At 38.3% G+C, this 23,122-nt stretch overlaps 1 pseudogene; it reads right to left on the reverse strand.

The window, feature by feature from the left end:
- Positions 1–3,620: 3,620 nt before the first annotated feature.
- On the reverse strand, positions 3,621–4,520 carry LOC113880627 (annotated as a pseudogene).
- Positions 4,521–23,122: the final 18,602 nt, after the last annotated feature.

Raw genomic sequence — 23,122 nt, forward strand, 5'->3', positions numbered from 1 at the left:
GTGAGCCTGATAGAAGTGGTTTTCTTTGACTGAGGCAATCTGTGAAAGAAGATGAAAGCAGAGGCTCTCTTTGAGCACAAAACTCATTAGCTGGGCTATTTAAGGAGTGCTTCATTCATGCAGGGGAATATGGACAGTATATCGCAGCATCCCTCACAGGCATTTTTTCTAAATACATTTTCTATCTATTGCTTGCAGGTGTATGATAATGAAATTGGCCCTTTCATTTTGATTACACATCCAGTATATTTGCTAAACTTGATTATTAAATTATATAAATGGGAAAATTTTGATCTGAAAACTATGAATTACTTATTTTACATTGAACCAACTTTGAATTCTTTGAAAAATATCTAATAGTCGTAATACATTTATTTTTATACATTTTAAAATTTATTTTGCTCTATGTTTATGATTAGGCTTCCTTCATAATTCAGTTGGTAAAGAATCTGCCTGCAATGCAGGAGACCCCAGTTCGATTCCTGGGTTGGGAAGATCCTCTGGAGACGGGATAGGCTAGCCACTCCAGTGTTCTTGGGCTTCACTTGTGGCTCAACTGGTAAAGAATCCACCTATAATGTGGGAGACCTGGGTTGGGAAGATCCCCTGGAGAGGGGAAAGGCTACCCACTCCAGTATTCTGGCCTGGAGAATTCCATGGACTGTATAGTCCATGGGGCTGCAAAGAGTCAGACACGACTGAGTGACTTTCACTTCACTTCACTTCATGTTTATGATTATTATTTTCAATAATTTATACAGTATTATAAGCATATTCTTTTAAAACTTTTTAGAATATTTCCTATGTATATTCTCAAAATACAGAATATAGGAGAAGGAAATGGCAACCCACTCCAGTGTTCTTGCCTGGAGAATCCCAGGGATGGGGGAGCCTGGTGGGCTGTCGTCTCTGGGGTCACACAGAGTCGGACACGACTGAAGTGACTTAGCAGCAGCAGTAGCATTCTCAAAAAGAAATCTGATGTGAAATATTATAATCATCTACCTCTGACTATTTGTGGGAGCTTACAAAACAGCAAGGGTTGATTTTTTGATTCTTTGTTAGAGTAGTAATCTTGAATCAGCGTAAGACTCCCTGCAACACAAACACCGTTATGTGAAATAATTGTGTTTTTATGTATTTAACTATAATCCAGTTGTTGTTTAGTTGCTAAGTTGTATCTGACTCTTTGCAACCCCATGGACTGTATCAATTTCTAGACAAGAATAATGGAGTGGGTTGCCATTTCCTTTGCTAGGAGATCTTGCCAGACTACCTGTTGAAAATGTGTTTTTCTGCATTGGCAGGTGGATTCTTTACCACTGAGCCTCCAGCAAAGCCCAATCCAGGTATGAGACATTTACAAATAAATTAGGTATAATTTATTTTAATTGCAATCTAAAAGTGTTTTATTTATTTGAAATGATTTTATTTTGTTACATTTATAAAATTTTTTTAAAGTTTTCTCTCACAAATCATCTTTTATTAGAGCTAATTCATGAAACAATTTGAATAAGTCAGCACACTTCTTAATGTTCTCAAGATGTAAAGCAACTGAGATGTTTAGTGAATTAGTTTTTTGAAAAATACTATAGCATAAGATAGAATGTTTTAGATTATTCAATTTGATGCTATTACTTAATAGAGCTATGTGAAAAAGATTGTCAAAAGCTGAATCTTCTGAAGCAGTAACACTCAGAAAAAGCTATATAAATCCATTTGATTTAAAGCTCTAAAACATATACAAATTTAGTGACATGAATTTTAATCACATTTCTTCCAAATAGCAAATATAAATAATTTGGGGTCAAAAATTAGTGCGTAACTAACAGATGATGCAATATTACTATCCCTAATTATTTTAAAGTAGTATCATTTAATAATAATCTAAGTGAAATCAGAATAGTATAAATCTATAGGAAAATGAGTTTTATGCTGCATAATAAATAAAAAAATGCTTTTTGTTATTTATAAATGCCAGACTTTTAAAAATTGTAATACTGTGGAAAAATATGAAGACATTTTTAATAGCCACCTAAGAATCAAAAGAAGATGTTTTAAGCAAAATATCCCTAAAAATGCATTTAAGGTATTCTAAAAAATAAAAACTAGATTATTAAAAGACAAAGAATTGGTAGAACTGATATTAAATATATACATTTTGAGCTGTGCAATGTGCTCCAAGTTCTTACATAGCTGATGGTAGGTAAGTCTCAACCATGACTAGCACATTTTTAAAAAATATTCTAATGGAATTACAACAAAGTTTAAACTCATGTAAGTGAACCAAGACCTGGAATTGTCATGCTATTGTAATTGTACAATACAGTAAATTATTTGAAGGATGAAATAACTCCAAATTCTATCTGGGAACAAATAAAAATTAACACTGAAATTCCAGATAAAAATGATAATTGCCTTAATATCTGCAACAAAAATATGTTGTTGAAAGAAAAATAGCTTTTTTTCTGTGGTTTGAAAGACAATTGAATAAATATATATTATATCCAAATATTATAATAGTTATAAATGAAAACTTGGTCATACATTCACATGTAATAAAAAATACAATAACAAAATCTTTGAATTAAATATTTATTATTGACGACTTGGTGACTTTTTAAAAAAACTAAATCTAGTTTATCCTGAAGTATAAATAACAGGCTCTAATGACAACTAATCAACATGTGATTGAATAAATACACAATTAGCTTTTAAGAAGCACTCAAGTCTTCTTTCATCTTCCTCCACTCCTCATTAATTGCCCCCACTCTAATTCACCCCCAGTGAAGATTAAAGGCAAATCCTCCCCATTTTAAAACAGGAGAAGTGAAGAACTAATTTTGATCAATTTGATTCAAGCACAGGTGGTCAAATCAGTTTTTTAAAAGGTAGAGATCTTAAATTTGTTACAAAGTCAGCATGTGTTAATAACATATTTTTTCTTAGCTCTCTTTATTATACACATCTATGGTAAAAAGATCTTGATTAAGGGTCAGGCTTGGTTCAGGCTTGGTTTTTTTGTCCTTTGGATTTTGTGTCATTCAAGAAGTTACTGGGGTATGCTGGCTGCCTATACTTGGTTGAAGGTTGGTACTGACATCTAAGTTACCCATTTGGAAGCATTAAATACTACTACTTGCCCATACATTCTTTCATTTCTGATTTCAATGTGTTTTTTCTGTTTGTTATTTTGTTTTTTCAGGAAAGTGAGTACTTGGTCTCTGAGGAGCATCTGGGAGTAGCTAGGGACTCTTTGGAAAGACAGACAAGGCTTCTTGAGTACGTTGTGCCTTTTTGCTGACCTGCCCCATATACCTAAAGTCCATGGTAGATCCTGAGTCTAGAGAACCTTCACTAAAAGAAGGGAGGGTGCGGGATTCCCAGAGACAGTCTTCCACTTGGACAAGAAAGGCCAGTGCCCAATGGGTTGGAGCCAGGATTCCCTTGTTAACAGTAGCCATTCCTGTCAACATGAGCTTCAGTTTTCTGGCCCTTATGGTGGAGTCCCTGACTGGATAACTCTGTGTCAGAGATGCTGCTGCCACGGGATCTCCTTCCAAGGTGATACTAGGAAACTCCTCTCTGAGTCCATCCAGAGCAGTTGAGATGGAGACAGGTTAACTGAAGAGCCCTGTTAGCTTCTTCCTCTGCACTTTCAAACAGCTGAGGTCTCTGCATTGGGCTGAAGGAACTGTGGGCTCCTTCTCAGGTCCTGAGAGGGATGGTGCTGAGGAGATAGGCTCTTCTGGCTGATTCAGAAGTTGGTTATCAGTTTCCTGTGAGAAGGCACTGCTTGAGGTCTGGGGATCTCCAGCACCCTGATGTTTCTGTCCCACCTGGATCTTTTATCTGGTGACTGCCATATCCAGACTCTGCAGATTTGTGATGAAGGGTCTTCCATCACCAACACCGCATGCCTCTGGTAGTTTCTCCACCATAAATTGTTCCAAGAAGAAAGTCTATTCAAATGGCTCTGTCTTCAACCAGTTTTGGCTCAGCATAGCACCATTCTCCTGGTAGTCCTGGATCTCTAGATCTATCATGTGAAGCATCATTGTTAGGTCACTCACCTGGCACTGCAATGCCAGACTCATGCCCATCAGAGGACGAATCAAACATTAGGAGACCACCAAAGGGCTAGCTAGGGTGCAGTGGAAATTCCAGTAGAATGGGAGACCAGAAAGCTCACTCTGCCTCCATAGTGTCAGTGCCTCTGCCACACAATCACATGAGAATGCAGCTATGCCAGGGCAAGAAGCATCCTTCAACAGTGGGAAAAGCAGATCATCCAAATGTCAAAGAAAAGCCTCGGGAGGAGCAGTCAGGTGCTTGTTCAGCTCCTTGGCTCGCTGACTGATCGCACTAGTGTACACCTGTCCTTGCCACACTTGTTAAAGATCTGAAACCAGCATGGCATAGCCCTGCCTGGTGATATAGGCCTTGGCCAGGAGGGAGTTCTCGGCAAGCTGTAGCCGTGCACATGGCTGCATCAGCAAGCCTTGCTCCAGTTCCTCCATTGTGAGTGGCTGCAGGAGCTCTCACCCTCCCCACGGCAGGCTGGCCTGCCAGCTCAAACGAAAAGGTCAGTGTGTTTTTATTAATTCAGTTTCAGTTCAGTCACTCAGTCATGTTCGACTCTTTGGGACCCCATGGACTGCAGCATGCCAGGCTTCCCTGTCCATCACTAACTCCCCGAGCTTGCTCAAACTCATGTCCATTGAGTCATACCATTCAACCACTTCAGCCTCCATCATCCCCTTCTCTTCCCACCTTCAACTTTTCCCAGCATCAGGGTCTTTTCTAAGGAGTCAGTTCTTTGCCTCAGGTGGCCAAAGTATTGGAGTTTCAGCTTCAACATCAGTCCTTCCAATGAATATTCAGGACTGATTTCCTTTAGGATTGACTGGTTTGATCTCCTTGCAATCCAAGGGACTCTCAAGAGTCTTCTCCATCACTCTTCTCCAACACTACAGTTCAAAAGCATCAATTCTTCCACACTCAGCTTTCTTAGGTCTAACTCTCACATTTTTATTAATAGGCATACTTGTTTTTTTTCACTGAGTAAATTTTAAGTCTCATGTTTGGATTTAGCAAAATCTATAAATTGGGAGAAGGCAAAGGAAACCCACTCCAGTACTCTTGTCTGGAAAATCCCATGGACAGAGGAGCCTGGTGGGCTGCAGTCCATGCGGTCGCTAAGAGTCAGACATGACTGAGCGACTTCTCTTTGATTTTTTACTTTCATGCATTGGAGAAGGAAATGGCAACCCACTCCAGTGTTCTTGCCTGGAGAATCCCAGGGACAGGGGGGCCTGGTGGGCTGCCATCTATGGGGTCGCATAGAGTCAGACATGACTGAAGCAACTTAGCAGCAGCAGCATAAATTGGGGAATTGTACTTTTATTTTTAGGACATGCAAACTGATTAAGTTAGCTAACTAAGGTTTCCTTCAAATGGCCTAGACAAATTGACAGTACTCTGGAATTGGATTATGAGGCTGAAAGCAAACCAGTAATAAAGTGTTGACTTGTTTTGTTATTGTTTCCATACCTATATTTTCTTTATGTTGTAGAAAGAGGGGGGCATGACTGAAATCATATTAGGCATGTATCCCTAATTCTTCTAAATATTTAAGAATAACCATATAAGTATTTTACTGGAACACAACAAATAGTATTCATAGGGAAGAGTGATGTTTATACTAAGATGGTAAAACAGGTTTATAATAAAGATATTGACATAGGGAGACTGAAACTTGCTAGGCAACATGGGAGACATGTACTATGGGGAATTACCTCTGTCTCCCTTCCCTCTGTTAAGCCAAGAGCTGGAGGAACAAAAAGAAGAAGAAGAAAGATTTCTATAATATTGTATGGTCCAAATGGTATGGTTATAAAAGTGCTGAAAGACAACAGTACTGGTGAGAACTGGAGTAGTTGGTAAAGAAAACTTGGAAATTACAAGTCTTTGGATGGGAAAGAAGGTGGAAAAATGTCCTGATCTTGGAAACATAATGGAGAAAACTAATTTGGTGGTAGTTGAAAATCAGGCAAATAAATGTAAGTTAACTGTTGTAGAAATTAGTAGTGACTTTTTAAGTCAGTGAATTGCATGAATAGAGCCCAATATTAAGATTCTTGTGGGACATAGGAAGAGTTATAGGAAAGACAGATTCAAAATTTCTTTTCTAAATGTGTTACTCTTGAGGGCAATTCTGGAGTTAATCTGTTTGTTGTAATGTTTCTATTTGAAAATGTCAAGTGAGAGGTACAATAAAATATTTACCATTCAGTTCAGTTCAGTTCAGTTCAGTTGCTCATCATGTCCGACTCTTTGTGACCCCATGAATCGCAGCACGCCAGGCCTCCCTGCCCATCACCAACTCCCAGAGTTCACCCAGACTCATGTCCATCGAGTCAGTGATGCCATCCAGCCATCTCATCCTCTGTCGTCCCCTTCTCCTCCTGCCCCCAATCCCTCCCAGCATCAGAGTCTTTTCCAATGAGTCAACTCTTCGCATGAGGTGGCCAAAGTACTGGAGTTTCAGCTTTAGCATCATTCCTTCCAAAGAAATCCCAGGGCTGATCTCCTTCAGAATGGACTGGTTGGATCTCCTTGCAGTCCAAGGGACTCTCAAGAGTCTTCTCCAACACCACAGTTCAAAAGCATCAATTCTTCGGCGCTCAGCCTTCTTCACAGTCCAACTCTCACATCCATACATGACCACAGGAAAAACCATCGCCTTGACTAGACGGACCTTTGCTGGCAAAGTAACGTCTCTGCTTTTGAATATGCTATCTAGGTTGGTCATAACTTTCCTTCCAAGGAGTAAGCGTCTTTTAATTTCATGGCTACAATCACCATCTGCAGTGATTTTGGAGCCCAGAAAAATAAAATCTGACACTGTTTCCACTATTTCCCCATCTATTTCACATGAAATGATGGGACCGGATGCCATGATCTTCGTTTTCTGAAAGTTGAGCTTTAAGCCAACTTTCACTCTGCACTTTCACTTTCATCAACAGGCTTTTTTGCTCTTCACTTTCTGCCATAAGGGTGGTGTCATCTGCATATCTGAGGTTATTGATATTTCTCCCGGCAATCTTGGTTCCAGCTTGTGTTTCTTTCAGCCCAGCGTTTCTCATGATGTACTCTGCATATAAGTTAAATAAGCAAGGTGACGATATACAGCCTTGACTTACTCTTTTTCCTATTTGGAACCAGTCTGTTGTTCCATGTCCAGTTCTAACTGTTGCTTCCTGACCTACATACAGATTTCTCAAGAGGCAGGTCATTTATCATTACTTATGTTATATAAAAATGTTCAGAATAGACATTTTTAAAAAGTAAGATCTGTAACACCTCTACTCAAAACCCTCAGCTATTTCTCATTTTATTAACAGTAAAAGCCCCTAAAAATTTCAAAAAACCTAACATATATTCTTTCCTTCCCATGCTGTCTGACAACATCTCCTATTTCTTCACTCCATTCCAAAAATTAGCTTCCTTGTTCTTCAACACACAAAGCATGCTCTTGACTCAGGTCCTTGAGACTATGCACTGGGCCTGGAAAATTTTCCCAATAGTCAAGTGGTTTTCTTGATTATCTTTTTCTGCAGATCAAAGAATGTGTTCTTCAATTACTCTATTTTAATCATTACTCTTCTCTCAAACCAACATTACCTATCCTCTCTTGGTTGTTGTTCAGTTGCTAATTTGTGTCTGACTCTTTGCAACTTTGTAGACTGTAGCACACCAGGCTCCTCTGCTCTTCACTATTTTTTGGAGTTTGCTCAAATTGTTGCCCATTAATTGGATGACCAAAGCTAGTGGAGGTGATGGAATTCCAGTTGAGCTATTTCAAATCCTGAAAAATGATGCTGTCAAAGTACAATATGCCAGCAAATTTGGAAAACTCAGCAGTGGCCACAGGACTGGAAAAGGTCAGTTTTCATTCCAATACCAAAGAAAGACAAATGCCAATGCCAATGTTTTCATTTCATTCATGCCAGTTTTCATTCCAATGCCAAAGAATGCTAAAACTACCACACAATTGCACTCATCTCACAAACTAGTAAAGTAATACTCAAAATTCTCCACGCCAGGCTTCAGCAATACGTGAACCATGAATTTCCAGATGTTCAAGCTGGTTTTAGAAAAGGCAGAGGAACCAGAGATCAAATTGCTGACATCTGCTGGATCATCAAAAAAGCAAGAGAGTTCCAGAAAAACATCTATTTCTGCTTTATTGACTATGCCAAAGCCTTTGACTGTGTGGATCACAATAAACTGTGGAAAATTCTGAAAGAGATGGGAATACCAGACCACCTGACCTGCCTCTTGAGATATCTGCATGCAGGTCAGGAAGCAACAGTTAGAACTGGACATGGAACAACAGACTGGTTCCAAATAGGAAAAGGGTATATCAAGGCTGTATATTGTCACCCTGCTTATTTAACTTATATGCAGAGTACATCATGAGAAATGCTGGGCTGGAAGAAGCACAAGCTGGAATCAAGATTGCCGGGAGAAATATCAATAACCTCAGATATGCAGATGACACCACCCTTATAGCAGAAAGTGAAGAGGAACTCAAAAGCCTCTTGATGAAGGTGAAAGAGGAGAGTGAAAAAGTTGCCTTAAAGCTCAATATTCAGAAAACGAAGATCATGGCATCCGGTCCCATCACTTCATTGGAAATAGATGGGGAAACAGTGGAAACAGTGTCAGACTTTATTTTTTGGGGCTCCAAAATCACTGCAGATGGTGACTGCAGCCATGAAATTAAAAGACGCTTACTCCTTGGAAGGAAAGTTATGACCAACCTAGATAGCATATTCAAAAGCAGAGACATTACTTTGCCAGCAAAGGTCCATCTAGTCAAGGCGATGGTTTTTCCTGTGGTCATGTATGGATGTGAGAGTTGGACTGTGAAGAAGGCTGAGCGCCTAAGAATTGATACTTTTGAACTGTGGTGTTGGAGAAGACTCTTGAGAGTCCCTTGGACTGCAAGGAGATCCAACCAGTCCATTCTGAAGGAGATCAGCCCTGGGATTTCTTTGGAAGGACTGATGCTAAAGCCGAAACTCCAATACTTTGGCCACCTGATGTGAAGAGTTGACTCATTGGAAAAGACTCTGATGCTGGGAGGGATTGGGGACAGGAGGAGAAGGGGACGACAGAGGATGAGATGGCTGGATGGCATCACCGACTCGATGGAAGTGAGTCTGAGTGAATTCCTGGAGATGGTGATGGACATGGAGGCCTGGCGTGCTTCAATTCATGGGGTCGCAATAAGTGAGACACGACTGAGCGACTGAACTGAATTGAAGTGGGTGATGCTATCTATCTAACCATCTCATCTTCCATAGCCCCTTTCTCCTGCTACCTTCAATCCTTCTCACCATCAGGGGCTTTTCCAATGAATCAGCTCTCTTGGTAATTGGATAGTAAAAACATGACTTGAAAATATGGTTTGAAGTATTTCCAGTAGATTTCCAATCACCAAGACTGATACTTTGGAGAGCTTAAATTCTGTCTTGTTAGTTTTCAGTTTCTATACTCAAGAATAATCATTAAGAATTCCCATCCTTCAAATATACTCCTTTTTCTTTTTTATAGTTGATGAATACTTTGTTTTTGAACTTTGTTTGAATCTAACCCTTTTTAAGAGTTTTTTCTTATTCTTAGTTTCTTTCATACATTAAGTCCTCATATGGATTAACACCAACTTTAATCTTTGCTGAAGTTCACTAACCACACCTCTGTTAAGTCCACATAAATTCTGTGTGGTATTGATATACCAACAAATTGCTACTTATTTATCCTGAGATTTCCAGTTTCTTATATTTGATTTTTAATCATTATTTTCTTATATTTAGCGAGTTCTATTCAGGCACTCTACCCAAGAGACAGTCAAACTATCCCATTATTTAGGTGAATGGACAGCAAATTTAAAGTAATTTTTAATTATAACTTTGCACTTTTGATACATTGTAAAAATTCCCACTCTCTGTATTTTTTTTTAAATTGTTTGTGTATTTTATTTTATTTATTTTTTTATTTTTTTCTAATTTTATTTTATTTTTAAACTTTACATAATTGTATTAGTTTTGCCAAATATCAAAATGAATCCGCCACAGGTATACATGTGTTCCCCATCCCGAACCCTCCTTCCTCCTCCCTCCCCATACCATCCCTCTGGGCCGTCCCAGTGCACCAGCCCCAAGCATCCAGCATCGTGCATCGAACCTGGACTGGCAACTCGTTTCCTACATGATATTTTACATGTTTCATTGCCATTCTCCCAAATCTTGCCACCCTCTTCTTCTCCCACAGAGTCCATAAGACTGTTCTATACATCAGTGTCTCTTTTGCTGTCTCGTACACCGGGTTATTGTTACCATCTTTCTAAATACCATATATATGCGTTAGTATACTGTATTTATGTTTTTCCTTCTGGCTTACTTCACTCTGTATAATAGGCTCCAGTTTCATCCACCTCATTATCAGAGATATGCAAATCAAAACCACTATGAGGTACCATTTCACACCAGTCAGAATGGCTGCGATCTAAAAGTCTACAAATAATAAATGCTGGAGAGGGTGTGGAGAAAAGGGAACTCTCTTACACTGTTGGTGGGAATGCAAACTAGTACAGCCACTATGGAGAACAGTGTGGAGATTCCTTAAAAAACTGGAAGTAGAACTGCCTTATGATCCAGCAATCCCACTGCTGGGCATACACACTGAGGAAACCAGAAGGGAAAGAGACACGTGTACCCCAATGTTCATCGCAGCACTGTTTATAATAGCCAAGACATGGAAGCAACCTAGATGTCCATCAGCAGATGAATGGATAAGAAAGCAGTGGTACATATACACAATGGAGTATTACTCAGCCATTAAAAAGAATACATTTGAATCAGTTCCACTCTCTTTAATATGGGGAGCTGGTAAAAGAAATAGTTCCTGAACAACAATGACTTAAAGATATATTTGCTGTATTAGTTAAAGTTCATCAGAAAAATAGAACCAGCAAGATGTGTTTTCATAGATTTATTTTAAGGAATTGGCCGCTCACATAATTGTGAAGGTCAAGTCTAAAATCTTCAGAGCATATTGACAGTTTTGATTTCCAAGGAAGAGCCACAGTCCAAGTCCACAGGCATTTTTCAGACAAAATGCAGGAAAAATTCCCTCTTGCTTGGGAGAGGGCAGTCTTTGTTCTGTTAAGGCCTTCATCTAATTGAATGAGCCCCACTCACATAACAGAGGCTAGTCTCCTTTATCCAAAGTACACCTATTTAAATGTTAATCTCACTCAAAAACACTTTCACAACAACATCCAGGAAAATGTTTCCCCAAATAGTCGACATTCCCTGGTGGCTCAGTGGGTAAAGAATCTGCCTGCAATGCAGACCTGAGTTTGAGAAGAGAATGGCTACCAACTCCAGTATTCTTGCTGGAGAATTCCATGCACAGAATAACCTGCTGGGCTATAGTTCATGGGGTCCCAGAGAGTTGGATATGACAGAGAGACTAAAATTTCACTTCTTCCAATAGTTGGTAATATGGCCCAGGTAAGTTGACACACAAAATTATCCTTAATATTCCTCTGAAACCCTTTACACCTTAAAATTATACTGTGTAGATAATTATGTAAATATGGCAATTATATGTATCTACACACATTAGTTCTTCAAATAATGTGAATCATAGGACATAATAGTTCATCTTTTCAATCTTAAAATGGCAAAGGCTGTTTTTTCATAGTCACATGTTGAAAGAGCACCAAGTTGTTTTGCAAGCATTTTTTACATATGTTAGCAGGCTATACTAGATGACTGAGTAATATGTAAAATCACAGGTAGGAGATTATGGAGAATCACACTGCTGCCTTTTCTATCTTTTCCCATGAAAATGACCCAAGCATAAGCATCCAATATTTGAAAGCTTAGGAAATGAGTACCATAGAATCAGCTTGAAAAACAAACAAACAAACAAACAAACAGAAAGTGAAAGTGTTAGTCACTCAGTTGTGTCCGACTCTTTGCGACCCCATGACTCCTCTGTCCATGGAATTCTCCAGATAAGAATACTGGAGTGGGTAGCCATTACCTTCTCCAGAGGATCTTCCCAACTCAGGGACTGAACCTGGATCTCCCCGAGTCCAGGCAGATTCTTTACCATTTGAGCCACTAGAGAAGCCCCAGAATCAGCCTAGATGAGGGTATAAAATGCAGTGTGATTTGAGCAATCATCAAATAGTTGGACATGACTGAGCAACTAACACACACAGACACACTCAAAATTATGACTTAGAAGTCATAAAATAAGTCAAGAAAAAAAAATATCATTATATAATACTGCTGTCTTGAAATACAGATATATATATTTCTCATGCACTGCCGTATATGCCTATCACCTAGATGATTGTTTAAATCATAAAGTTTTATTAATATCAGTGGATTTCAGTAATTTTCACCGTTTTTTCCCCCCCCTCAGTGAAAAAACTGACTAGTTTTATTGTGGTTTTCATTGAGTGTTTTTTTTCTGAAAAATGCATGCCCTGTGTCCCAGGAAACCACTCACTCTTGGGCAAATGAGGGTTCATCACCATAAGACCGATGACTGATTAAGACAGTGACTCCCAATATGAAAGGCAGGATATAGGAGTGGGAAGAACATTGAGCAATAATGCCCAAGCTTCAAGTTTCACAGCTTTAAAAAAAAAAAAAAAAAGATTGAAAAATAAGGCATGGCTTTTCTTTAGAATTTTACCCTGAAAGTCAAAGTCGCTCAGTCATGTCCAACTCTTTGCGATCCCATGGACTATATAGTCCACGGAATTCTTGAGGCCAGAATACTGGACGGGGTAGCCGTTCCCTTCTCCAGGGGATCTTCCCAACACAAGGATCGAACCCTGATCTCCCACATTGCAGGCGGATTCTTTACTAGCTGAGCCACAAGGGAATTTTACCATATAAGAGTACAAAAATATACAGAAACACTATACAACTATCTTTACTATCATTCAATTAAAGGAATTTAATTGAATTCAGAGTTTAAAATTTAAATACAGCAAAATATAATCTCAGATTAAAAGACAATCATTAAAATTGAGAACATTGTATTTTCTCATTTTATCACAGGATGCTAAAAAATTCCCCCACTGACATTATCGACCTGTATCAGTGAATTCTTCCTTATGAAACTAATAACCACTCTCTCTCTTCCTTTCTATCAGATAAGCCTGCTCATTCCCCTCAAGAATATGTCACATCTGTTTTTTTCCTTTGAAAATGCAAATAATTTTTCTCTAATTTGAAAAAATAAGAAATAAGGTGAATGGTCCTTAATACTTGGAGGAGGGTAGGATATATAACAGTAATACTTATTTGGGGACATCTTAATACTTCAGGATGTGTATAATTCAAGAGAATCTACTTCTGAAAAAAATAGATATATGTACGCAAAATATTACCTATAATTTCAGGGGCTTCAAAGAACCTCTAGAGCCCAGAGACCCTGGGACCAAAAATCTTGTTTAAATGTGGCTGACAAATGTTTAATTATCTTCTAGTCAAATACATTCAACTGGCTTCCTTCTGCCTCACAACAGCAGTGATGAGAAAATGTGTGGGCTTCTCTGAGGTCTCCACTGACACAGATCCTGAGTTCTGCCACGTCAAATACACCAGCCAGGTTAAGCTCATAATACCACAGTATAAGACAGAGGGAATGAGCAACAGGCCTGGATAGGTTTTGCAGAGGACATTACAATGAAGAGACTTTAAAACATTTAAATTTCAAACAAATATTAGTCTAAGGCATACAGGGGCTTTACATGCGAGTGAACAGAGCTTTGCTTTCTGTGAGAAAGACTCTGGTAGGTATTTGCTATTTAAATCTTTTCAGGTAATTAGTCCCTGTGGTGCCTTCCATTTCAGGCTCCAGCTGTTCATGCTAATGAGATGTCACTTGGTGTCAGGAATTCCCATCCTCCAGCATTAGGCAGTTAACCAATAATGGGGTGCTTGTGAAGCTGCACACATAAAGAGAGGTGATGAACAACTTAAACTTAATTATCTCTGCTTTTATCCACAAAAAAGGGCAAAGGATATTTATAGTATTAGTGTTAGTAGAAAGTCCCCTCTCTGATGAAGAAATTTCAAAAAGAAGAAAAGGGAAAAGTTTAACATTTCAGACATAATCATAGACAAGTTATTTCTTTAAATATACAACCTGATTTCTGAAAATATCAGAATCTACAGAAAGGATCAAATGTCTATCAAGCATCACCTTTTATCTCTCACATTTACAGTATTTACATGAAAGTACTAGTTGGTCATCATAGAGAGCTGTAAAAATAAGTTAGAAGTTCCATAGTATTTTACACTGTACCTCTGCAATACTGTTTTGACTGACTTGGCAGAGGATTGAGTGCATCATAGCTTTATAAATCATTTGTATAAAAATCTTGATTTTGATATTTAATTTATAATTTAAAAATCATACACTGTCACAAAGACACACTTAGTAAGTTCCAAATAAACATGTTGCAAAGACCATTCTGATCAAAATGTAATAAAACAAGAAGCTCAATTTAGAGATATATAAAAAATTGAGCATCATTTTTCTAAAATAATTTCTGCATGAAAGAATAAATTAACATTAAAAACATACGGTGAAAGTTGAAAATTATCATGACTTAAATTCGATTTATGAATGTCATAAAAACGGATTTTATTCCTAAAAAATAAATAAATAAATAAATCCATTAAATTTTGAACGAAAGAAACAAAAAGAAAAATTAAAGTTTAAGACGCTAATAAATATAAAAGAAAAATTAACAAATTACCATATATTAAAAATTTGACCAAAAAAGACCTAGATAGAGATCCTCAAAGCTGGTTGTAAAAGGATACAAGTGTTACAGAATGCAAAAGCCTGTGCTCAAGTGAGGTCACACAAACAAAACTTAGGCATTTGGGACAGAGAAAGGCTTATTGCAGGTGAGAACCTCTGGCGTGTGCCCCCAAACCCCCAAACTCTGGTGGTTATGGAAGAAATTTTTATAGGCAAAATTTGGGGTGAGTGCTGTAGCGTGTGTGACTTTCTTCTGATTCCTTGGTGGTAAGGTAACAGGGTGATGCTCTAGGAATCTTGGACTCAGCCTGAAGTTATCATCCTCCACTTGGGTGGAGGCCTTAGTTCTGGCAGAAGAACCCAAAGATATTGTTATGTATGTTCCTTCAGGAAGAACCAGGATCCTTCTTTAATCTCTGCATTATAGTTTCTTTTCTCTTGTGGATGGTCTTGTTGCCTGTCTCCTATACAATGTCACGAACCTCCATCCATAGTTCATCAGGCACTCTGTCTATCAGATCTAGGCCCTTAAATCTATTTCTCACTTCCACTGTATAGTCATAAGGGATTTGATTTAGGTCATACCTGAATGGTCTAGTGATTTTCTCCACTTTCTTCAATTTAAGTCTGAATTTGGCAATAAGGAGTTCATGATCTGAGCCACAGTCAGCTCCCGGTCTTGTTTTTGCTGACTGTATAGAGCTTCTCCATCTTTGACTGCAAAGAATATAATCAATCTGATTTCGGTGTTGACCATCTGGTGATGTCCATGTGTAGAGTCTTCTCTTCTGTTGTTGGAAGAGGGTGTTTGCTATGACCAGTGCATTCTCTTGGAAAAACTCTATTACCTTTTTCTCTGCTTCATTCTGTACTCCAAGGCCAAATTTGCCTGTTACTCGAGGTGTTCTTGACTTCCTACTTTTGCATTCCGGTCCCCTATAATGAAAAGGACATCTTTTTTGGGTGTTAGTTCTAAAAGGTCTTGTAGGTCTTCATAGAACCGTTCAACTTCAGCTTCTCCAGTGTTACTGGTCAGGGCATAGACTTGGATTACTGTGATATTGAATGACTTGCCTTGGAAACGAACAGACATCATTCTGTCATTTTTTTTTTTTTTTTTATTGCATCCAAGTACTGCATTTCAGACTCTTATGTTGACTACGATGGCTAATCCATTTCTTCTAAAGGATTTCTGCCCACAGCAGTAGGTATAATAGTCATCTGAGTTAAATTCACCCATTCCAGTCCATCTTAGTAGGCTGATTCCTAGAATGCTGATGTTCACTCTTGCCAATTCCTCTTTGGCCACTTCCAATTTGCCTTGATTCATGGACCTAACATCTCAGGTTCCTATGCAATATTGCTCTTTACAGCATTGGACCTTGCTTCTATCAACAGTCACATCCACAACTGGATATTGTTTTTGCTTTGGCTCCATCCCTTCATTCTTTCTGGAGTTATTTCTCCACTGATCTCCACTAGTACATTGAACACCTACTGACCTGGGGAATTCATCTTTCAGTGTCATATCCTTTTGCCTTTTCATACTATTCATGAGTGCCTGATGAACTGTGGATGGAGGTTCAGAAGATTATACAGGAGACAGGGATCAAGACCATTCCCAAGAAAAACAAATGCAAAAAAGCAAAATGGCTGTCTGAGGAGGCCTTACAAATAGCCGTGAAAAGAAGAGAAGTGAAAAGCAAAGGAGAAAAGGAAGGATACACCCATTTAAATGCAGAGTTCCAAAGAATAGCAAGGAGAGACAAGAAAGCCTTCCTCAGTGATGAGTGCAAAGAAATAGAGGAAAACAAATGAATGGGAAAGACTAGAGACCTCTTCAAGAAAATTAGAGATACCAAGGGAACATTTCATGCAAAGATGGCTTCAATAAAGGATAAAAGTGGTATGGACCTAACAGAAGAAGCTCTTAAGAAGAGCTGGCAAGAATACACAGAAGAATTGTACAAAAAAAGATCTTCACAACCCAGATAATCACGATGGTGTGATCGCTCACCTAGAGACAGACATCCTGGAAGGTGAAGTCAAGTAGGCCTTAGGATTCATCACTATAAACAAAGCTAGTGGATGTTTTGGAATTCCAGTTGAGCTATTTCAAATCCTAAAAGGTGATGCACTCAATATGTCAGAAAATTTGGAAAAACTGCAGTGGCCACAGGACAGAAGAAAAAGGTCAGTTTTCATTCCAATCCCAAAGAAAGGCAATGCGAAATAATGTTCAACTACCAAACAATTGCACTCATCTCACACACTAGTAAAGTAAAGCTCAAAATTCTCCAAGCCAAGCTTCAGCAGTACATGAATCATGAACTTGCAGATGTTCAAACTCATTATAAAAAAGACAGAGGAACCAGAGACCAAATTGGCAACATATATCAGATCATTGAAAAAGCAAGAGAGTCTCAGAAAATTATCTATTTCTGCTTTATTGACTATACCAAAACGTTTGACTGTGTGGATCACAATAAACTGTGGAGAATTCTGAAAGAGATGGAAATACCAGACCATCTGACCTGCTTTTTGAGAAACCTATATGCAGGTCAAGAAGCAACAGTTAGAACTGGACACAGAACAACAGACTGGTTCCAAATAGGAAAGGAGTACGTCAAGGCTGTATATTGTCACCCTGCTTATTTAACTTATATGCAGAGTGCATCATGAGAAACGCTGGGCTGGATGAAGCACAAGCTGGAATCAAGATTGCTGGGAGAAATATCAATAACCTTAAATTGAAGATGACACCACCCTTATCACAGAAAGTGAAGCAGAACTAAAGAGCCTCTTGATGAAAGTGAAAAAGGAGAGTGAAATTGTTGGCTTAAAGCTCAACAGTCAGAAACCTAAGATCATGGTATCTGATCCCATCACTTCATGGCAAATTGAAGGGAAAACAGTGGATCAGTGGCTGACTTCATTTTTGGGGGTTCCAAAATCACTGCAGATGGTGATTGCAGCCATGAACTTAAAAGATGCTTGCTCCTTGAAAGAAAGTTTTGACCTATCTAGACAGCATAATAAAATGCAGAGACATTACTTTGTCAACAAAGGTCCATCTAGTCAAGGCTATGGTTTTTCCAGTGGTCATGTATGGCTGTGAGAGTTGGACTATAAAGAAAGCTGAGTGCAGAAGAATTGATGCTTTTGAACTGTGGTGTTGGAGAAGACTCTTGAGAACCCCTTGGTCTGAAAGAAGATCCAACCAGTCCATCCTAAAGGAGATAAGTCCTGGGCATTCCTTGGAAGGACTGATGCTGAAGCTGAAACTCCAGTACTTTGGCCACCTAATGCGAAGAGCCAACTCATTTGAAAAGACCCTGATGCTGGGAAAGATTGAGGACAGGAGGAGGAGGGGATGACAGAGGATAAGATGGTTGGATGGCATCACTGACTCAATGGACATATGTTTGGGTACACTTCTGGAGTTGGTGATGGACAGGGAGGTCTGACGTATTGCAGTTCATGGAGTCTCAGAGTTTCACACAACTGAGCAACTGAACTGAACTGAATAGTTTCTTGGTTGTTCTGCCTTTGCTCTGCTGCTGCTAAGTCACTTCAGTTGTGTCCGACTCTGTGCGACCCCATAGACGGCAGCCCACCAGGCTCCCCCGTCCCTGGATTCTCCAGGCAAGAACACTGGAGTGGGTTGCCATTTCCTTCTCCAATGCATGAAAGTGAAGAGTGAAAGTGAAGTCGCTCAGTTGTGTCCGACTCTTAGCGACCCCATGTACTGCAGCCCACCAGGCTCCAAATTTCCTATTTCCATGATAAGTAGCTATTTGAATCGGACCTTTGGAATTCAGGGAAGGTCTCAGTTCAGTTCAGCTGCTCAGTCCTGTTCGACTCTTTGCGACCCCATGAATTGCAGCACGCCAGTCCTCCCTGTCCATCACCAACTCCCGGAGTTAACTCAAACTCATGTCCATCGAGTTTGTGCTTCATCCAGCCCGGTATTTCTCATGACATACTCTGCATATACATTAAATAAGCAGTGTGACAATAAACAGCCTTGATGTACTCCTTTTCCTATTTGGAACCAGTCTGTTGTTCCATGTCCAGTTCTAACTGTTGCTTCCTGACCTGCATACAGGTTTTTCTAGAGGCAGGTGAGGTAGTCTGGTATTCCCATCTCTTTCAGAATTTTCCACAGTTTATTGTGATCCACACAGTCAAAGGTTTTGGCATAGTCAATAAAGCAGAACTAGATGTTTTTATGGAACTCTCTTGCTTTTACAATGATCCAGCGGATATTAGCAATTTGATCTCTGGTTCCTCTGCCTTTTCTAAAACCAGCTTGAATATCTGGAAGTTCCAGGTTCACATATTGCTGAAGCCTGGCTTGTCTAGATGGCTAAAATCTTTAATCTGCAAATAAGAAATTGGAGACCCAGAAAGGTTTTTGTGCCTAGGAGGGCCTCAGAGTTTTCTGTGGAGTTTCCCATAGATTACATTGAAAAAAACATTTCTTCTTAAAAAGAATTACCAATGGGAGAAAAGAGGGTGAGAGAGAGTAAAAGCAAATTACAAGGATAGAGAATGGGATTAAACTACCTATATAGGTAAAAATAAAATATTTCAAAGAAAAGAGATGAGAAAATTTTGTCAATAATTTAAAAATCTAAGTTATAATAATTGATCTACAGTGTGAAAATATATTTGCTATAAAATTAAATATGATAAACATTTATAGTCTAGTCTGCTGCTGCTGCTGCTGCTGCTGCTAAGTTGCTTCAGTCATGTCCGACTCTGTGCCACCCCATAAACGGCAGCCCACCAGGCTCCCCTGTCCCTGGGATTCTCCAGGCAAGAACACTGGAGTGGGTTGCCATTTCCTTCTCCAATGCATGAAAGTGAAAAGTGAAAGTGAAGTCATTCAGTCGTGTCCGACCCTCAGCGACCCCATGGACTGCAGCCTACCGGGCTCCTCCGTCCATGGGATTTTCCAGGCAAGAGTACTGGAGTGGGTTGCCATTGCCTTCTCCAATAGTCTAGTCTACTATTACTTAAATAATGTAAGATTATTTATTTTTTTGGAGATTTATTTATTTGTTTTTATGGAGATTATATATGTATATGTGTGTCTTGTATATATGCAGAATCAAATATAGATATATAGGCACAAAAGCAACAAAAATATCTTAAATACTTGACAAGTGGTTAGATATTTTTAAAATTGTATTTACTTTTAATTGAAGTATTAGTGGTAGGTTTTGACAAGGAGAAGAACTGACCATTACATTTTGTTTTCTATATTAAATGGAAAATTTATTTTACTTTTTTAATTCATAAAAAGACACATTAACAACAAAAATAAATCTAAAATGTATAGCTAAATTACTCAGCAGCATTTTATACTTAGAGATGTTACTTTTAATAATTATTATTAATATTATTATTTAATATTACTTTTAATAATTATTACTAATATTATTATTTCTTTATGGGTAATATACTGCACATAGAATCACCAGCAAAAACCTCTAAAAAATTAAAAAAAAAACTTTACAGTGTACAATATAATTTGGGAAAAAATTATGTAGTAAAAGTAAAAACTTCTCATTATTTCTTAAGAATCAGTGGAAACTCCATTTTTGAAAAGTCAAGTTTCATTTTCATAAGTGATAGATCCAACTAATATCATAGCAAAATCATTGTTTGCTATAGAAATCTGTAGTTCATTTACAGGGTAAATTCTACAAATTAATCTTATTCAAAACTCTCAAATGTTAGAAACTCACCTGCTGAATCTGAGGCAAAGAACCAAAACATTCATGTCTTACAGGAAAACATTCAGATGTTTACTGCTAGGCAATCATCTTATAACTGTTCTTTTATTTAAAAAAACAAACAAAAACATATAATAGGAAAATTCTGTCTTTGGGAATTGGAGCTTCATTGTTCTATTCACCTGTCCTCTTTTGACTGTATTCTAATACAGAGATTCTCAATCCACATTGCATATTAAAATTACATGGGCAAAGTGTAAAAAATGTACTTAGTCAAATCACATGAAATTTTACTATTTCAGAAAATTCGAGTACTCAGTGTCTACAGTATCCAATCAGTCCTAGAAATTCCCTAAGTTTTTATCAGTTTTGGATAATTTTGAATATCCAACAATCTTTAATGTACCATCTTCCATGAAAGGGAGTTTTTCAGATGGCACAGTGGTAAAATACCCCCCTGATAATGCAGAAGAGACAGAAGAGATGCAGGTATGTTCCCTGGGTCAGGAAGATCCCCTGGAGGAGGGCATGGCAACCCACTCCAGTATTCTTGCCTGGAGAATCCCAAAGATGGAGATGGGTGAGCTACAGTCCATGGGGTTGCAAAGAGTCTGACATGACTGAAGTGACTTAGCGTGCACACACACAGGCACGCACCTGATGAAACTTCCATAAAAATCCCACAAGTATGGGGTTCAGAGAGTATGGGGTTGGTGAACACATCCGTGTGCTGCAGGGGTGGTACGTCCCAACTCCATGGGAACAGAAGCTCCTGTGTTCAGGACCTTTCTGAACCTCGTGTATGTATCTCTTCACATGATTCTTCATTCGTATCATTTAGTATCCCTTATGGTAGATAGTAATCTAGTAGGTAAACTGTTTTCCTGAATTTTATGAGCCACTGTAGCAAATAATCAGATGCAATTAGAGGGATGTGGGAATCTCTGATTTACAACCAGGCGATCAGGAACACAGATAGGAACCCGGACTTTCAGTTGGCATCTGAAGTGGTGGTGGTAGTGGGGCAGTCATAGGGGTCTTTACTAATTCCAGTTAACATTAAAACTGAATTATATTATAAGACACCTGGTGTCTGAGATATGGTCGGTGTGGGAATAAACCCACACATTTGGTGATGAGAGTTAAGGTAGTACTGAGTGTTTGGATGTATTCTGTGTGTAGTGAGTAAATGAGAGGCAGGGAGTTTTTCCTATACAGTAGTTTTGTGCCATTATACATTTTGTGCTTTGTTTTTCTGATATAGAGTATTGGCTCTTTCAGAGACAGAGACCTTTTTCTTGCAATATTTGTAAGTACCCTTAGTAAGAAATGTTTGTTTTGTATACAATGATCTTTATATATATAAAGATCATTTCTGTTGTCCAGAGTTTGGTTTTGTTCTTAGTGTGTTAGTTTTCTAAGACCCTCAGAAAATATTTGGCTTTATGAGAGATAATGAGTATTCAAGTCAGAATATTTTGGTTCCAACTTATTTTCCTATTAAGTACTTTATTTCTGGTCTCTGTTCATTTATGAAAATAGAGGACAGTGATTACTTTTATGTCAGCTCTCAGAGATACTTTAAAATATTTTTTGAAAGTCTTCTGAAGTCAACCACCAAAGTGGGATCATTCTGTAGAAAATCTTGAGTAAAAGGGTAGTTCCTATGTGTATTTAGGAGAGTAGGAAAAGGGCCATAAGCCATATGAATAGGATTAAAGTCAGGTATAGAACTTGGAACACAAGAGACATGTTCCAAACGATTTAAAGGGTTTCTTTTCTTTGGTCCTTACTAGAAAGTCTTTGGGGGAAGATATTCTAGATTGAGAGCTTCATTTTAAAGCCTCAGCATAATAACAAAAAATTAACTTTCTTTTGATACTTGCTCACTTGCTCTCCCTTCTTTTCTAAGGGTTTTGTTAGGTGTCTGATATGTGAGATGCCAAAACCTTCCCAGGATGGCCATTGAAATGTTAAATTATTGTTGTGCCATATGTCAAGATAATCACTGAATTCGGATTACAGTGAGAAAGCATCTTGCAGTAGACGTTCTGCAGAGGTGGGAGACAGACAAGTTAGAGGCCAAAAAAATCACTTTCTCACACACCCATGCACATATCATGTCAGTTTCTACTAATACTTTATGAAATGGCATCTTGGATTCTTGATTATTTCTGTCAATACTATATGACTAATAACTCAGAAACTTAGTCTGCAAGCTATTGAAATATAGAAGAAAAACCCTCTATATTATCAGAGTGAACTTTCTTTGGGCAGGCAAGGCAGAGAATTTCCTCATTAGATTTTGTAAGGGATTCAAGTAATGTTTATAAATCATCATTACACATATTTGTAATGTTTGTAATTCATTGTTACATATGTGAAAACTTCTTGTTGTGTAGGAAACCTCTTAATTTTAAAAAACACAGATTTATTTTTTAAAGTTTACTTATACAACACTGTCTTAGGATCAAGTGCATAGCAAAACAACCCAGTCATTCTTT

Source organism: Bos indicus x Bos taurus, chromosome 2 (genome assembly GCF_003369695.1).
Source record: "Bos indicus x Bos taurus breed Angus x Brahman F1 hybrid chromosome 2, Bos_hybrid_MaternalHap_v2.0, whole genome shotgun sequence".
Lineage (NCBI taxonomy): Eukaryota > Metazoa > Chordata > Mammalia > Artiodactyla > Bovidae > Bos > Bos indicus x Bos taurus.